At 43.3% G+C, this 19080-nt stretch overlaps 1 pseudogene; it reads right to left on the bottom strand.

Annotated features, from left to right (window-relative positions):
* Window positions 1-1447: 1447 nt before the first annotated feature.
* Window positions 1448-2075, bottom strand: LOC134355233 (histone H1-like; annotated as a pseudogene).
* Between the last annotated feature and the right edge of the window lie 17005 nt (window positions 2076-19080).

Here is a 19080-nt window from a genome sequence, read left to right as displayed (position 1 = left end):
AAGTTTGCACACTAATCTCCTGTGTGGGACCTTGTCAAAAGCCTTTTGAAAATCCAAATATACCACATCCACTGGTTCTCCCCTATCCACTCTACTAGTTACATCCTCAAAAAATTCTATGAGATTCGTCAGACATGATTTTCCTTTCACAAATCCATGCTGACTTTGTCCGATGATTTCACCGCTTTCCAAATGTGCTGTTATCACATCTTTGATAACTGACTCTAGCAGTTTCCCCACCACCGACATTAGGCTAACAGGTCTATAATTCCCCGGTTTCTCTCTCCCTCCTTTTTTAAAAAGTGGGGTTACATTAGCCACCCTCCAATCCTCAGGAACTAGTCCAGAATCTAACGAGTTTTGAAAAATTATCACTAATGCATCCACTATTTCTTGGGCTACTTCCTTAAGCACTCTGGGATGCAGACCATCTGGCCCTGGGGATTTATCTGCCTTTAATCCCTTCAATTTACCTAACACCACTTCCCTACTAACATGTATTTCGCTCAGTTCCTCCATCTCACTGGACCCTCTGTCCCCTACTATTTTTGGACGATTATTTATGTCCTCCTTAGTGAAGACAGAACCAAAGTAATTATTCAATTGGTCTGCCATGTCCTTGCTCCCCATAATCAATTCACCTGTTTCTGTCTGTAAGGGACCTACATTTGTCTTTACCAGTCTTTTCCTTTTTACATTATCTATAAAAGCTTTTACAGTCAGTTTTTATGTTCCCTGCCAGTTTTCTCTCATAATCTTTTCTCCCCTTCCTAATTAGGCCCTTTGTCCTCCTCTGCTGAACTCTGTATTTCTCCCAGTCCTCAGGTGAGCAACTTTTTCTGGCTAATTTGTATGCTTCTTCTTTGAAATTGATACTATCCCTAATTTCTCTTGTCAGCCACGGGTGCACTACCTTCCTTGATTTATTCTTTTGCCAAACTGGGATGAACAATTGTTGTAGTTCATCCATGCAATCTTTAAATGCTTGCCATTGCATATCCACCGTCAATCCTTTAAGTGTCATTTGCCAGTCTATCTTAGCTAATTCACGTCTCATACCTTCAAAGTTACCCCTCTTTAAGTTCAGAACCTTTGTTTCTGAATTAACTATGTCACTCTCCATCTTAATGAAGAATTCCACCATATTATGGTCACTCTTACCCAAAGGGCCTCTCACGGTGCATGGAGGTTCCATAGTCCTGCAAATTCTTTTCTTTCGGGTAACTATCGGGCTTTCCTGTGAGCACTACAATTGAATCTGCCTCCACCACTACACCTGGCTTTTAATTCCAAAAAATTACCTGCTGTGTAAAAGATTTCCTTTCATCTCTTAAAGTTTTTGTCAATCATCTTCTTTCCACGTTGCCTAGTTTATAACCCTTCTGCATATGAGAACACTTCAGATTCAGGTAATTCAGGTAATTTAGGTCTCTGTTGATGCCTTTATTCAGGTGTTCTGGTGCTGCTCTGAGCCAACTTTCTCGGAGGACAATGTCTGTATCTGAGGCTTCTCCGCTTTTGCCGGCCATTTGGTTGGTTTCCTTGTTTCTGGACGTTGGCGACTTGCCTTCTTACCTTTCCTGACTGCTTTTCTCCCCGAAACAGTTTTCGGTTTTCTGCCGTCTTTCGCCCACTTCTTACGGCCACCGAATTTCTTCATCCCCCGAGACGTCTTTTTGGGTTTCTTACCGGGGGCGGGTCTCTTGGCCGCATGTTTTTCCCCGATGTTTTGACGGCGGAGGTTCGTGATGCGACCTCTCTTTCTTCTCTGCCCGCTCCATCTGGTCCTTCTGTTCCTTGCTGAGTTTGAAGGAGCCTGAGGCTCCTTTACCAGTGGCGTTCACTAACGAACCCTTTTTCACCATAGTCCTCAGCGCCTGGATTATCTGAGAGTTGTTTTTCGTTACATCGTAGCCGCTGCCCAATAGCACCTTCTTGACACCGGCGAGCGAGAGGCCGCAGCGCTCCTTTGTATCCGCCACTGCATGTATGATCACCTTGGATATGGAATCATTCTTCGGCACCTGCGGAGCTTTGGTCTTCCGAGTACGTTTAGTACGTACAAGGTCAGTCATACCTCCGCACGATTCACTCCCTCTTCAGAAGATTTACTTATCACATGTACATTGAAATATGGCATTTGCATTAACAATCAACACACTCAAGGATGTGCTGGGGGCAGCCTGCAAGGCCCCAGTTTCTCAGACATCAGGCCTCTAACCTCTAGCCTTTGGCCTGGACTCACAGTCTTGACCTTCAGGCCTCTACCTCTGGACTCGCTGAATTCAGTCTTTGACCTTTCAGTCTTTCTACCTCCGTACTTGCTGACCTCTGGACTTCAATCTTCGGCTTTGCCCTCCAGACTTCACTGACCTCTCGGTATCGATCCCATGACTCACTGATCATGTGTTTGATGTTTGGGCCTTGACCCTGGGACTTGCCAATCATTGGTTTGACTGTTGGGCCTCGACTTACCCCAACAATTCCCTTCTGTTTTTGAGTATCAGACACCCTTGCAACCTTTCTTGTCGCAGGGGAATGTGCCCAGACTAACTGCTGACATGATTCATTCATCCCCAGTACCATTTCTAGTGAAATTTTGTTTGATAGTTCCATTTATTTATACCATATACAGAACCTGGAATTCTTACTGTTTATAGACATCCTCAAAACAGAAGGAAAAGAGAACCCAAAGAATAAATGACAGAGAAAAGCCGTAAGAACCCCAAAGCCCCCTGCCCCCTCGAATGGCCAAACAGCAGCAAGTAGCATCCGGCCTCCTCACATTTATTCTAGCATAAGTCATAGTCATAGTCATAACTTTATTGATCCCGGGGGAAATTGGTTTTCGCTACAGTTGCACCATAAATAATGAATAGTAATAGAACCATAAATAGTTAAATAGTAATATGTAAATTATGCCAGTAAATTATGAAATAAATCCAGGACCAGCCTATCGGCTCAGGGTGTCTGACTCTCCAAGGGAGGAGTTGTAAAGTTTGATGGCCACAGGCAGGAATGACTTCCTATGACGCTCTGTGTTGCATCTCGGAGGAATGAGTCTCTGGCTGAATGTACTCCTGTGCCCACCCAGTACATTATGTAGTGGTTGGGAGACATTGACCAAGATGGCATGCAACTTGGACAGCATCCTCTTTTCAGACACCACCGTTAGAGAGTCCAGTTCCATCCCCACAACATCACTGGCCTTACGAATGAGTTTGTTGATTCTGTTGGTGTCTGTTGTCCTCAGCCTGCTGCCCCAGTGCACAACAGCAAACATGATAGCACTGGCCACCACAGACTCGTAGAACATCCTCAGCATCGTCCGGCAGATGTTAAAGGACCTCAGTCTCCTCAGGAAATAGAGATGGCTCTGACCCTTCTTGTAGACAGCCTCAGTGTTCTTTGACCAGTCCAGTTTATTGTCAGTTCGTATCCCCAGGTATTTGTAATCCTCCACCATGTCCACACTGACCCCCTGGATGGAAACAGGGGTCACCGGTACCTTAGCTCTCCTCAGGTCTACCACCAGCTCCTTACTCTTTTTCACATTAAGCTGCAGATAATTCTGCTCACACCATGTGACAAAGTTTCCTACTGTAGCCCTGTACTCAACCTCATCTCCCTTGCTGATGCATCCAACTATGGCAGAGTCATCAGAAAACTTCTGAGGATGACAAGATTCTGTGCAGTAGTTGAAGTCCGAGGTGTAAATGGTGAAGAGAAAGGGAGACAAGACAGTCCCCTGTGGAGCCCCAGTCTGCTGATCACTCTATCGGACACACAGTGTTGCAAGCACAAGTACTGTGGTCTGCCAGTCAGGTAATCAAGAATCCATGATACCAGGGAAGCATCCACGTGCATCGCTGTCAGCTTCTTCCCCAGCAGAGCAGGGCGGATGGTGTTGAACGCACTGGAGAAGTCAAAAAACATGACCCTCACAGTGCTCGCTGGCTTGTCCAGGTGGGCGTAGACACGTTTCAGCAGGTAGACGATGGCATCCTCAACTCCTAGTTGGGGCTGGTAGGCGAACTGGAGGGGATCTAAGTGTGGCCTGACCATAGGCCGGAGCAGCTCCAGAACAAGTCTCTCCAGGGTCTTCATGATGTGGGAGGTCAATGCCACCAGTCTGTAGTCATTGAGGCCGCTGGGGCGCGGCGTCTTCGGCACAGGGCCAAGGCAGGACATCTTCCACAGTACAGGAACCCTCTGGAGCCTCAGACTCAGGTTGAAGACATGGCGAAGTACTCCACATAGTTGAGGGGCACAGGCCTTGAGCACCCTGGTACTGACACCATCCGGTCCTGCAGCCTTGCTTGGGTTGAGATGTTTCAGCTGTCTTCTCACCTGTTCAGCCGTGAAGCCCACCGTGGTGGTTTCATGTAGGGGAGGGGTATAATCATGAGAGCAGGGTGGGGGACTGTGAGGAGGGGTAGGAGGGGAGAGTGGAATATGTGTTGGTTGGGGGCCGACAACTGATGGCTCATGTGGGGGATGGGCAGGGGTCACAATGTCAAATCTGTTAAAGAACAGGTTAAGTTTGTTGGCCCTGTCCACACTGCCTTCAGCTCCTCTGTTGCTAGTTTGCCGGAACCCAGTGATGGTCCTCATCCCCCTCCAGACCTCTCTCATGTTGTTCTGCTGGAGTTTCCACTCAAGCTTCCTCCTGTACCTGTCTTTAGCCTCCCTGATCCTGGCTTTCAGGTCCCTCTGTATTGCCCTCAGCTCCTCCCTATTTCCATCTCTGAACGCCCTCTTTTTAGTGTTCAGGATGTCCTTAATGGCCTTTGTCACCCATGGCTTGTTATTTGAATAACAAAGGACAGTTCTTGTCGGAACATTGCAGTCCACACAGGAGTTAATGTAATCAGTGATGCACTCTGTGAGCCCATCAATATCCTCTCCATGTGGCTCACAGAGTGCCTGCCAGTCTGTCACTTCAAAACAACCCTGGAGCGCCTCATAAGCCTCCTCTGACCATTTCCTCACTGTCCTCGAGGTTGCAGGTTTACTCTTCACCAGAGGCACGTAGCAGGGTTTTAGATGCACCAGGCTGTGATCTGACCATCTGACCTAAAGCCTCAGCATTCCCACCACTCACCATGCAAGTAACAGCGAAGCTGCCGAAGAGAGACCATCACCTGCAGTCCATCAAAAACTAACTGTTCCTTCCAATATTTTGACATTCCACAGGCTCTCTCTCTCACTAACAAGGGAAAGACAGGTATTATTCCTTCCACAGCGACAGGGAAGACAACAGTCGCTCTTTCAATGTTACAGTCCCACCCGCATGTCAACACCATGTCAGAAGCTTTTACTTCTTTTTCAGGTTCAGCCACAAGTGTGGTGGCCACTTGTGGCTGAGCCTGTGTTTTAGTATCTTACATTATTGCTATTCTATTCTGTGCTTCTACTTGTATCACAAATGACTTGACTTGGTCCAACCAAGCAGAGTCCACTGCCAAGAAGGCCCACCAGCGCCTTTACTTCCTGAGAAAGCTAAAGAAATTTGGCCTGTCCCCTAAAACCCTCACTAATTTTTATAGATGCATTGTAGAAAGCATTCTTCTAGGGTGCATCACAACCTGGTTGTCCTGTCCAAGACCGGAAGAAGCTGCAGAAGATCGTGAACACGGCGCAGCACATCACACAAACCAATCTTCCATCCTTGGACTCACTTTACACCACACGCTGTTGGAGCAGTGTTGCCAGGATAATCAAGGACACGACCCACCCAGGCAACACACTTTTCGTCCCTCTTCCCTCCGGGAGAAGGCTCAGGAGGTTGAAGACTCGTACGGCCAGATTTGGGAACAGCTTCTTTCCAACTGTGATAAGACTGCTGAACGGATCCTGACCCAGATCTGGGACGTACCCTCTAAATATACGGACCTGCCTCTCCGTTTTTTTTTTGCACTACCTTACTTTCCCTCTTCTATTTTCTATTTATGATTTATAATTTAAATTTTTAATATTTATTATCGATTTGTAATCCAGGGAGCGCGAAGCGCAGAATCAAATATCGCTGTGATGATTGTACATTCTAGTATCAATTGTTTGGCGACAATAAAGTAAAGTAAAACACAGGATCCTAATGATTAGCTTTATTTGGCACATGTACATTGAAACATATAGTGAAATGCCATCATTAAGGACCTCCACCGCCCAGCCCATGCTCTCTTCTTGCTGCTACCATCAGGAAGAAGGTACAGGAGCATCAGGACTCTCACCACCAGGTTCAGGGACAGGTAATACTGCTCAACCATCAGGCTCTTAAACCAAAGGGGATAACTTCACTCAACTTCATTCACCCCATCACTGAACTGCTCTGACAGCATATGGACTCACTTTCAAGGACTCTTCAGCTCATGTTCTCCATATGTTATTGCATATTTATTATTTTCTTTCTGCATTTGCACAGTTTGTTGTCTTTTGCACATTGGTTGTTTGGCCATTGTTTGGTCTTTCATTGATTCTATTGTATTTCTTGAATTTGCTGTGTATGCCTGCAAGAAAATGAATCTCAGCTTTGTATATGGTGACATATATGTACTTCGACAATACATTTATTTTGAACTTTGAATTGCAGCATTTTGTGCTGGGCAGCCCACAGCTGTTGCCTTGCTTCTAGCACCAACATTGATGCCCACAACTTACCAACCTAAGCTGCATGTGTTTGGAATGGGCAAGGAAACTGGAGCACACAGAGGAAACTGAAGAGTATACTAACTCCTTACAGCCAACAATGGGAATTGAACCCAGATCGGTGATGCCTTAAAGCAATGTGTTAACTGCTACATTACCGTGCTGATTTATTACCACAGTCTCCTCCTTTCATGACAATCTCAACAAACCTACCCACCAAATTCCTCTGTTCTCATACCCTTCTCAGAAATGTTCAGTGAATCATAAACACGAGGTTCTGCAGATGCTGGGAATCCAGAGTAACACATACAAAATGCTGGAGGTAATCAGCAGGTCAGGCAGCATCTACAGAGAGGAATAAACCGTTGACATTGTGGGCTGAGACCCTTCACCAGGCCTCATGAATTATGGAAGGTCTTGGCTCAAAACATGAACTATTTATTCCCCTCCATAAATGCTGCCTGACTTGCTGAGTTTTTCCAGCATTTTGTGTGGTACTCAGAAGCGTGCAGTCTAGTTTGTACTGCCTTTGTAAAGGAATCATTTACAGGTGACAGGTGCCAGAAGAGTTCGGCACAAACTGTCATCCTGAAGTACTGAGCATGTATCATCTTTGACATTTTTTTTTATTATAAACAGTTTCATGGACCAACTGTTGCTCTGAGCAGGAAATTTTTACATGGTCTGAAAACTGTAAACGTGTTTTTGGTAATATGCAGACTATGAATATTTAGATTGAAATTTGAAAAAAGTCATATACTTTTGGTTTTATTTATTAATTGAAGGGTATAATGAGATAGAGAACAACAAGGAAAATCTTTCATATTTTGCAAACGTTTAAACTCAGATGGCATTGGTGGGCCGATGGTTTATTAACAAAGAGCTATCAATTTCCATTCTGTGCTTATTGTCACAATTTGTAACAGTGTTGTAACTTGAAATATTGATAATGTAAATACATTGAAGTTCTAAAATGTTTCAAAGGTTGTGGTACATTTATTATTAAAATATGGATTATATTCATTAACACAGAGTATTTCACAATTACAGTAACAGGTTTTAAAACTATATTAATATCATTTCAAAATTATATTAACATTATATAAAATAAAATTCAGCCACACTGGAAATTTTGTGCACTAGAAAATTCTGGTATTGCACAACTGCATACCCACGCAGCTTAGAGGGAACAGTGATCATCTTCCCATGAGCAGCAAGGAAGAAAGCTGTAGGAGATCAAGGAAAGCCCTGTGATCCTTCGTCTTTTCAAAGATGATAAATGATGGGGTCCAGAGGCTGAATGCCTCTAATCAGTACTTGTAGAGCAGATCACAGAGCCTGAACTATTTCAATGCTGCAATACCCATTGAAGTAGTGGCAAATCTACAGGTAAATGGTGGGATTCTGATCTCCTGCTCTGGCTTGCCTCAGAAAGTAACAAGCTGTCCCATATTGTCAGGCATGGTGTGAAAGAATACTGGAAGAATTTCAAACCTCTGGAAATATTACACATCTGGAAAAAATTTTCAAATGGAAACCTAACCCTTGAAGTCAGCATCTCTGATCTCCCCAGCACCATTAAAAATTGGGTTTGCCTCCATTCCTGGCAATTATACTATCCTCCTCTAAGCCAGTCCTTGGAGACTGAAGATGGCCTTCTTCTCCAGTTCCAAAGGTAGAAGATGACAATGTACAGATTCTCTTAACACAGGGTGGCCAATACAATCAAGCTACCACACAGACTTGACAGAGTGAGATGATATTTCATCATTTGGTCTCGGAATATCATGGAGCAAGTATCATAACTGGTCCATGATACTTGGAGACCAGTCTCACCAATTACTCTTTCAAAGGTGCTGGCTTCTGTATTGGCACTTCTCAGAAGACATCACAACAAAACAGAAGCAGGACCTTCAGCTCATCTAGTTCATGCCAAACTATTATTCTGCCCACTCCCATTGACTGGCACCTGCACCATAACCCTACATACCCCTCCCATCCATGTACTTATTCAAATTTCCTTTAAATATTGAAATCAAACCCACATCCACAACTTCCACTGGCTTCTCATTCCATATTCTCACAACCCCTTTGGTGAAGGAGTTACCCATCATGTTCCCCTTAAATATTTGTCACAATAGGGTGCTGGGAACAGACCCAGTTGTGAGATACAGACACTGAAGTACAAGAAACAGGACTTGACTGGAGAAGGGACATGACAGGATACAGGCAAGGAGCAGGGACAAGAACGCAGACTTGGGCTAGGGAAAGCGGGACCAGAACTAGGAACCATGGACTAGGAGACAAGGCTCAGACTCCAAGCCCGATACAGGACAAGGACCCAGAACCTGGGTCTTATCTAGGGCTCAGACCCCAGAACCAGGCAAGGACATGACATGTCGAGGTCTTGGGTTCCTGGAGCTTGGCTGCCGGATCCTCGCGGCTCGGGCTCCTGGAGCTTGGCTGCCGGATCCTCGCGGCTCGGGCTCCTGGAGCTTGGCTGCCGGATCCTCGCGGCTCGGGCTCCTGGAGCTTGGCTGCCGGATCCTCGTCTTGAAATGCAGAGGCTGATAACTCAGAGGCTGGAGCTGAGAGACAGACTGTGAACTGAACATCAACATAGAGCCAAGACTTATCCTTCAACAATCCAGGACTCATCTTTAACACAACAGTAACATGAGACAGGACAGAACATAGACATAGAGCCAGGACTCATCCTACGACAAGCCAGGACTCAACTTCATCTCCACACCAAGGTGGGACAGGTCTCTCTATCAGGTAACGGCAGAACAGCCAGACTTACCCAACAGAGGCAAGGACAAGACAGGTCACCCCACAGGACAACAGCCAGATGGCCTGACTTACCCCACAGAGGCAAGGACAAGACAAGACAGATCACCCTGCAGGGCAACAGCAAAACAGCCTGGCTTACCCCACAGAGGCAAGGACAAGAAGAGACAAACAACAAAGAACAACAGACAGTTCAATCTCTGCTCCAGGGAAGCTCTGAGTCTCAGTTCAGCCAGCAACCTCAGCCAGCTATGGAAACAGCCAGATCCCTACCTAGCTTCAAGTGGCTAGCAGCCACTCAACTGGGCCAGGAAACAGCCAAATCCATACCACAAAGACCACTCCAACAAGTGGCAACAAGGCTCCATGAAGCAGTGGTCCTCCAACCAGGCCTAGAGATCACAAATGGTTTCACTAGCCTTCCATCAGCAGGTTGCTCCAAGGAGAACTGGCAAGACAAGCCAGCAGCCCACACTCAATCCCAAGGCTACTTATATTGCAAGCCCAAAGATGGGAATCAGGTGCCTATGATTAACTTAAATGAGGGACAGCTGGAAGACCCGGACTCCTGAGTCTACGGACCAAACCGTGAACCGGAATGCGGACTTCACGGACCGGACCATGACAATTTCAGGTTTCACTCTTAACCCATGACTTCTAGTTCTAATCTCATCCAACCTCAGTGGAAAAAAGCCTGCTTACATTTTCCCTATCTAAAGCCCTCACATTTTTGTGAGTTCTGTAAGGGCAGATGTTTGTTATCCATATAGCAGCCTGTTGGTCAATGTTGGTTGGCATGGCAGTCTGCCAATAGCTATACCCAGTGAAATGGAGGAAGGAGAAGATAGAGATTGGCTATACAAAGCCAGACAGGATAAAATGTTCTTCAGCAAACTTGCAGCTTCAACTATTAATTTCTGTTGTCAGAAGAAGCAGCAGTTAAGGTAGAATGTACAACCAAAAGGAAATTTGATGAATTCCATTATAATTGATGGAGGATCCACTGACAGTAATATGGGTAGTAGAAAGTCAAAACCAAGTTCAATGGCATATGCACAAGTACATGCATACACAGGTGCAATGAAAAACTTACTTGCAGCTACATCACACGCACAGAGTATTATATAAGCAGTATTCATTAAGGAAGGCATAAACAAACATTATACACAATACTTTACAAGAAACACAATTAGAATAAAAATAAGAATTTTCTCTCATTTCTCTATAGGTAAAGATACCTGAAGTTCTCTTTCCCATTCATTCTTAATTTTATCAGATGTACCTAGATGTATTTTCGTAATTAAATTATAAACAATTGCTATTAAACTCTTCTGATAAGGGTTTAAACCTAAAATTTTTTCTGTAATTTCAGTTTGATGTGGTATCGGAAAAGTAGGTAAAATAACATTCATGTAACCATATAACAATATAACAATTACAGCATGGAAACAGGCCATCTCGGCCCTTCTAGTCTGTGCCAAACTCTTACTCTCACCTAGACCCACTGACCTGCATTCAGCCCATAACCCTCCACTCCTTTCCTGTCCATATATCTATCCAATTTAACTTTAAACGACAACATTGAACCTACCTCAACCACTTCTGCTGGAAGCTCGTTCCACACAGCTACCACTCTCTGAGTAAAGAAGTTCCCCCTCATGTTACCCCTAAATTTTTGCCCTTTAGCTCTCAACTCTTGTCCTCTTATTTGAATCTCCCCCATTCTCAATGGAAAAAGCCTATCCACGTCAACTCTATCAATCCCCCTCATAATTTTAAATACCTCTATCAAGTCCCCCCTCAATCTTCTACGCTCCAAAGAATAAAGACCTAACTTGTTCAACCTTTCTCTGTAACTTAGGAGATGAAACACAGGCAACATTTTAGTAAATCTCCTCTGTACTCTCTCAATTTTATTGACATCTTTCCTATAATTCGGTGACCAGAACTGTATACAATACTCCAAATTTGGCCTTACCAATGCCTTATACAATTTCAACATTACATCCCAACTCCTATACTCAATGCTCTGACTAATCAAGGCCAGCATAACAAAAGCTTTCTTCACCACCCTATCTACATGAGATTCCACCTTCAGGGAACTATGCACCATTATTCCTAGATCCCTCTGTTCTACAGCATTCTTCAATGCCCTACCATTTACCATGTATGTCCTATTTTGATTAGTCCTACCAAAATGTAGCACCTCACATTTTTCAGCATTAAACTCCATCTGCCATCTTTCAGCCCACTCTTCTAACTGGCCTAAATCTCTCTGCAAGCTTTGAAAACCTACTTCATTATCCACAACGCCACCTATCTTAGTATCATCTGCATACTTACTAATCCAATTTACCACCCCATCATCCAGATCATTAATATATATGACAAACAACATTGGACCCAGTACAGACCCCTGAGGCACACCGCCAAACACCGTCCTCCAATCTGACACACAGTTATCCACCACTACTCTCTGGCATCTCCCATCCAGCCACTGCTGAATCCATTTTACTGCTTCGATATTAATGTCTAAGGATTTAACCTTCCTAACTAACCTTCCATGTGGAACCTTGTCAAAGGAGTTTCAAAAAGTTTCTAATCTGTAAATATCTGAAAAAAATGTGATCTAGGCAAATTATATTTATTAGACAACTGTTCAAAAGACATGAGACAATTATCCATGAACTAGATAGTTGGGGCACCCTTTGAGAGAAGGGTAGTACAGTCTGTTGTGACCAGAATAAACATTAAATTTTCCTGAATGCTATTACTATCTCTTTGATTTGGAAATTAAAGAAGAAAAACTCAGCTTATTAAAGAAGAAAGATGCATTGCAAGACAAATATGTGACCAGAATGAACATTAAATATCCTGAAGTAAATTTGAAGGAATGGGGCTTGCTGGGTCGGGACTGGAATTAAATGTCCGATGTAATGATGGATTTGGCCTTGAATAATCGCAGAAGGATTCCATCGATTCCTAGTTGGAATGACTTCTTTGGCACCAAAAGATGTCATTTGGAAGAGGCAATTGTATTGTCTGATGTTCTTCCTGAAGTCATTTGCAATAGGTTCATCATTGCTGTACAAATTGAGGAGTTCATTAGGTAGAGGCTGCAAATTGCCTATCCTGACCTGTCCCTTCATACAGCAGAAATGTGCAGTTTCTCCAGTGAATAATGAGGGCATACTCTGGTCATCGAACCAACATTTGCAGAAATGTGACGGCATGCGAGTCGTGTATTTTCCCTTGCCCCTTCTCTGTCGAGGTACTGTCGTCGAAAGCGGTCATTGTTGTCTTCAGCAACTCTTGCAATAATTACTCTGTGCTGCATATTCTCGAGTTGATCTTTCCTTTTCTCCTCTGTCTCTTCCTCTCTCCTCTTTCTCTGCCTGTTTTTATCATTCTGGGGACGCGCAGCCCTTTCATCCTTCATCTCTTCATCTCTTCTACCACTTGTTCTTTCTCTCTGATCCTGGAGTTGTGTGACCCTGGCCTGACCGGATTCTTGTTCTCTCCTCGGTCTGTGCCTATTGTCGTTTTGGAGACATGCATACCTCTCCTCCTCTGTCTCGTCTTCTCTCATCTTTTTTGTCCTGACTCTTTGATCCTGGAGTCATGCGGCCCTGGCCTCATCCGATTGTTGTTCTCTCCCTCTCCTTGCTGCTTCCCGACGACGTTTGGCGTCATCTCTTGACCATAATGTCCCCCTTCTCTTTCCACGTGGCATAATTGGGCTATCCGTATATTTTTACCCTAATGCTTGATAGAAGATAGGAAGCAGTAACACCAAAGCCTCTAAACTGCTGAGGCTGGCCGTGCGCATGCGTTGGGCTGTGGCGTCACGGTCTCCATGGAAGGATGAAGCAGCTCTGTGAGCATCGTCAGGTGCTGCTGAGGCTGGCTGTGTGCATGCGTTGGGCTGTAGCGTCCTGAGTTCCATGATGGCCGTTCGGGTTTGGAGTGAAAGACAGCCTGTTGATTTTTGGTGAATGAGCAATTTGATATGAATATATAACCCTGAACTTTGCCTGCGTTCTGTAAGTTAGTGGATTTTAATTCGATTTAGCCAAAACAAGTGCCGCTGTAATGCAGCATTTGCGGTAATTGGAGGTCACAAACAGACAAACAGACAGACAGTGCATGAGAGTTTTAGTAGTATATAGATAAATCACCAAAACATGTTATTCCCTTCATTTTCCATAAAAGAAAAGCTTGATCAGTTCTGGATGGTTGGAAGAAAAAATTGGATATAATAGGAGTTGAGAGGATAAATTTATTCAAGCCAAAAAATTTACAAAATCGAAACCATATTCGTATTGTATGTTTAGTTATTGGATTAATTGTTTGTTTATTCAGTTTAGTAAGTGCAAAGGGAAGTGAAGCCCCTAAAATAGAAGCCAATGAGAACCCCTGTACAGACTCGCACTCAAGGTTCACCCATCGTGGACATTGAATTTCATCCAAATCTTGTGTCCAGAACGTTAGACATCGAATATTAATTGCCCAATAATAGAATCTAAAGTTCAGCAATGTCAAACCGCCGTCCTTTTTTGATTTCTGTAAAGATTTCTTACTTAACCTAGGATTTTTATTCTGCCATATATATGAAGAAATTTTGGAATCAATAATATCAAAAAAGGATTTAGAGATGAAGTTTGGTACTGCCTGAAATAGATACAGATATTTAGGTAAAATAATCATCTTAATAGCATTAATTCGACCAATCAATGATAAGGACAATGGGGACCATTTAGGAAGCAGTTGTTTAACATGATCAATTAAGGGTAAAAAGTTAACTTTAAATAGATCTTTATGTTTCTTAGTAATTGTTCATGATTTAATTACGAAAATACGTCTAGGTACATCTGATAAAATTAAGAATGAATGGGAAAGAGAACTTCAGGTATCTTTACCTACAGAGAAATGGGAGAAAATTCTTCAACTAGTCAACACTTCTTCGATGTGTGCTAGACACGCTTTCATACAATTTGAGGTGGTTCATAGGGCCCATATATCTAAGGATAAATTAGCTCGTTTTTATTGCCATATAAATCCTCTCTATGACAGATGTAATTCTGAGGTAGCTTCCTTGACACATAAGTTCTGGTCTTGCCCTCTTTTGGAAAAATGTTGGAAAGACATTTTTGATATTATTTCAGTAGTTTTGCGTATTGATTTACAACCTCATCCTATTACTGCAATTTTTGGACTACCAGTGATAGGCTAGTCGTTTATCCCCTTCAGCTTGTCGTTTGATTGCATTTGTTACATTAATAGCCAGAAGATCCATTTTATTTAAATAGAAAGATTCTAATCCCCCTACTACATTTCAATGGTTTTCAATGCTTAAACTTGGAAAAAATTAGGAGTGGTACTATTGATCCTTCAGTTAAATTTGAAGAAACTTGGAGGCCATTTATTCAACATTTTCATATGATGTAAGCTGACATTTTCCGTTGGGTCCTTGAAGACAGAAACAGGTGAAATTATTATGGGGAACAAGGAAATGGCAGACGAGCTGAACAGGTACTTTGGATCTGTATTCACTAGGGAAGACACAAACAAACGCCCAGATGTAATAGTGGCCAGAGGACCTAGGGTAACGGAGGAAATGAAGGAAATTTGCATCAGGCAGAAAATGTTGTTGGGTAAACTGATGGGATTGAAGGCTCATAAATCCCCAGGGCTTGATGGTCTGCATCCCAGGGTACATAAGGAGATGGCTCTAGAAATTGTGGACGCATTGGTAATCATTTTCCAATGTTCTATAGATTCAGGATCAGTTCCTGCAGATTGGAGGGTAGCTAATGTTATCCTACTTTTTAAGAAAGGAGGGAGAGAGAAAACAGGCAATTATACCACCAGTTAGTCTGACAACAGTGGTGGGGAAGATGCTGGAGTCAATTATAAAAGATGAAATAGCAGCATATTTGGATAGCAGTAGCAGGATAGGTCTGAGTCAGCATGGATTTATAAAGGGGAAATCATGCTTGACTAATCCTTTGGAATTTTTTGAGAATGTAACTATGAAAATGGACATGGGAAAGCCAGTGGATGTAGTGTACCTGGACTTTCAGAAAACCCTTGATAAGGTCCCACATAGGAGGTTAGTGGGCAAAATTAGAGCACATGGTTTTGGGGGTAGGGTACTGACATGGATAGAAAATTGGTTGGCAGACAGGAAGCAAACAGTAGGGATGAACGGGTCCTTTTCAGAATGGCAGGCAGTGACTAGTGGGGTACCGCAAGGCTCGGTGTTGGGACCGCAGCTATTTACAATATACATTAATGATTTAGATGAAGGGATTAAAAGTAACATTAGCAAATTTGCAGATGACACAAAGCTGAGTGACAGTGTGAAATGTCAGGAGGATGTCATGAGAATGCAGGGTGACTTGGACAGGTTGAGTGAGTGGGCAGATGCATGGCAGATGCAGTTTAATGTGGATAAATGTGAGGTGATCCACTTTGGTGGCAAGAACAGGAAGGCAGATTACTATCTGAATAGTGTCAAGTTAGGAAAAGGGGAAGTACAGCGAGATCTGAGTGTCCTTGTTCATCAGTCACTGAAAGTAAGCATACAGGTACAGCAGGCAGTGAAGAAAGCTAATGGCACGTTGGCCTTCATAACAAGGGGAGTTGAGTATAGCAGCAAAGAGGTCCTTCTGCAGTTGTACAAGGCCCTGGTGAGACCCCACCTGGAGTATTGTGTGCAGTTTTGGTCTCCAAATTTGAGGAAGGACATTCTTGCTATGGAGGGAGTGCAGCATAGGTTCACTGGGTAAATTCCAAGGATGGCGGGAATGTCATATGTTGAAAGATTGGAGTGACTGGGCTTGTATACACTGGAATTCAGAAGGATGAGAGGGGATCTGATTGCTAGAGGCAGGAAACATGTTCCTGATGTTGGGGGAGTCCAGAACCAGAGGCCACAGTTTAAGAATAAGGGTTAAACCATTTAGAACGGAGTTGAGGAAAAACTTTTTCACAGAGGGTTGTGGATTTGTGGAATGCTCTGCCTCAGAAGGCAGTGGAGGCCAATTCTCTGGATTCTTTCAAGAAAAAGTTAGATAGAGCTCCTAAAGATAGCAGAGTCAAGGGATATGGGGATAAGGCAGGAACAGGGTACTGATTGTGGATGATCGGCCATGATCACAGTGAATGGCGGTGCTGGCTTGAAGGACTGAATGGCCTACTCCTGCACCTATTGTCTATTGTCTATTGCATCCTTTTCAATAACTTTTTGTTTGTGTATAGAGGAGTGGAGTTTATGACAAATAATGATTTTAACGGATGAAACATGGCAGCCCAGCCTTTGTTTTGGTTTGTTTTGTTTTGCTTTTTTTGTTTTTTTTTAGTGTAGAGGAACTTATTCTTTGTATAAAATTTTTTGAATCTTTTTCATGTTTAGTTATTAAGAGATTGGGAGGCTTAAATTACATATGTTACTCGGAGTCTGTGTCTGTATACATTGACATTAATGTAATCCCGATCTCTTTGTATCATTATCATTGTTATGTTTATCAATTCGAAACTTAATAAAAAAGTTTGAGAAAGAAAGGAGGAACACCCCAGCTGAAATCTGGAGGAAAACACACAGAGGATGCAGAGGGGGATCAAAAAGGCAAGGAAAGAGGATCGGGTCGAGACAACAGAGACTTATGGAGAAGAGGAGTTATAAGCCATGTCTTCCCTCTCTCATTATGGGCAATGTGAGATTGCTGGGTAATAAAATGGACGAGTTGACGGCGCTAGCCAGGAGTCAGAGAACATTTCCGGAGAGCAGCATTATGTGTTTTACTGAAACGTGGCTGCACGAGGTCATACCCGATCAAAACATGTCCATAGAGGGTTTCCAGACCGTTTGGGCTGACCGGAAGTGCACTGAGAGCAGTAAGCGTAAAAGGGGGGGGGGGGCTTGCTGTTCTGGTTAACAACAGATGGTGCAATTCTGGTCATATTACGATCAAGAAACGTGCTTGTAGCCCGGATGTTGATCTTTTTGCTGTTGGACTCTGGCCATATTCCACCAAGATGCAACACTGGGTGTCATTGGAGGTTGTTCCTGCCGGTGGCCATTGAACTTTGCAGCTCCTCCCGTGGAGGGTCAGACACCCTGAGCCAATAGACTGGTCCTGAACTTATTTCCATCTGGCATAGTTTGCATATTGTTGTTTGATTGTTTGTGGTTTTGTATTGCTATATTTATGCTCTATTCTTGGTTGGTGCAGCTATAACAAAACCCAATTTCCCTCGGGATCAATAAAGTATGTCTATCTATCTATCTATCTATCGAATAAAAATGAAACAGTCTATTTGAATGCAAAGTGGTCAAAGTGGTCATAGTGTTGCTAAATTGTGGTGTGTATGGTTTTGCTTTCTGGTTCAATAACCTCTACCAAATCTCCCCTCATTCATCTATGCTCCAGGCAATAAAGCCTTAACCTACTCAACCTTTCCCTGTCACGAAAGACTTTGACGAGAATGGGTTGGACCCAAGTGCTGGAGTATCTGCGGCAAGGATCGAGACACGGTCTCAAACTGGAACGAGAATCTGAGCACAAAACAGTCACTAGATGAAATCACAAATTGGCTTACGATTGAGCACCGAAACTCAGTTCGGGTGAGTTTAAGTGCTCAATTTTTGGTGCCCAAAACTTGATTGTCAGTTAGAGGGACTGTCCTGATTCTTTCAAGGGGCCATGCCTGCTATCCATAGTTCTAGGAGATAGAGTAGGGTAGAATGATTTTGACAGAAGACTAGGCCTGCAGACTAGACTAAGCTGGATAAATCCAAATAACCACCAGAAGACCTGGTACCTGGCCACACAACACAGACCTAGTGTCTCACTGCTCATCCCCTTCACTTTACACTGGCTAGCTACCCTCTCCAGTTTCAGTCCTGTTGCAGTTTTTTAACCCAAAAGAGCAATGGTTCAGTTGTTCTACCTGCTACAGGGAAGATACCTTTAAGCTGGGAAGATACCTTTAAGCTAGAAAGAGTACAAAGGAGATTTACAAGGATATTGTCCAGACTTGAGAGAGTAAGTTATGGAGAAAAATCGGGCAGTTTTGGATTTTTTTCATCGTACCATAGGAGAATGAGATGTGATCTTATAGAGTCATTTAGAAACATGAGGGGCATAAATAGGGCCAATGCACACAGTATTTACCCACAGCTGGTGAATCAAAAACTAGACAGCATAGGTGTAAGAGAAGGGAGAGATCTAGTAGGAGCCTGAGGGGCAACTTTTCTACCCAGTGGGCAGTCATTGTAGGGATAGGGCTTTCAAAGGAAGTGGTTGAGGCAGGTACATTAACAGCTTTTGAAAAGTACCTGAAGGACATAGATAGAGGCAATGGACCAAACTGAGACAAACAGGATTATCTTAGGTTGGAATCGGCTGTATTAGACCTATTGGGCCGACTGACCATTTCAGAATCAGAATCGGGTTTAATATCACTGGCATATGTCGTGAAATTTGTTGTTATGCGGCAGCAGTACGATGCAATACATAATAATAAAAAATGTAAATTACAATAAGAAGTGTATACGTATAAATATTTTAAAAATTAAATTAAATAAGTAGTGCAAAAAGAGAGGTATTGTTCATGGGTTCAGTGCCATTCAGAAAT

This window comes from Mobula hypostoma, chromosome 12 (genome assembly GCF_963921235.1).
Source record: "Mobula hypostoma chromosome 12, sMobHyp1.1, whole genome shotgun sequence".
In the NCBI taxonomy this organism is placed as follows: domain Eukaryota; kingdom Metazoa; phylum Chordata; class Chondrichthyes; order Myliobatiformes; family Myliobatidae; genus Mobula; species Mobula hypostoma.
Note: the sequence above shows the minus strand (reverse complement) of the source record. Positions and strands in the feature narration are given on the sequence as shown.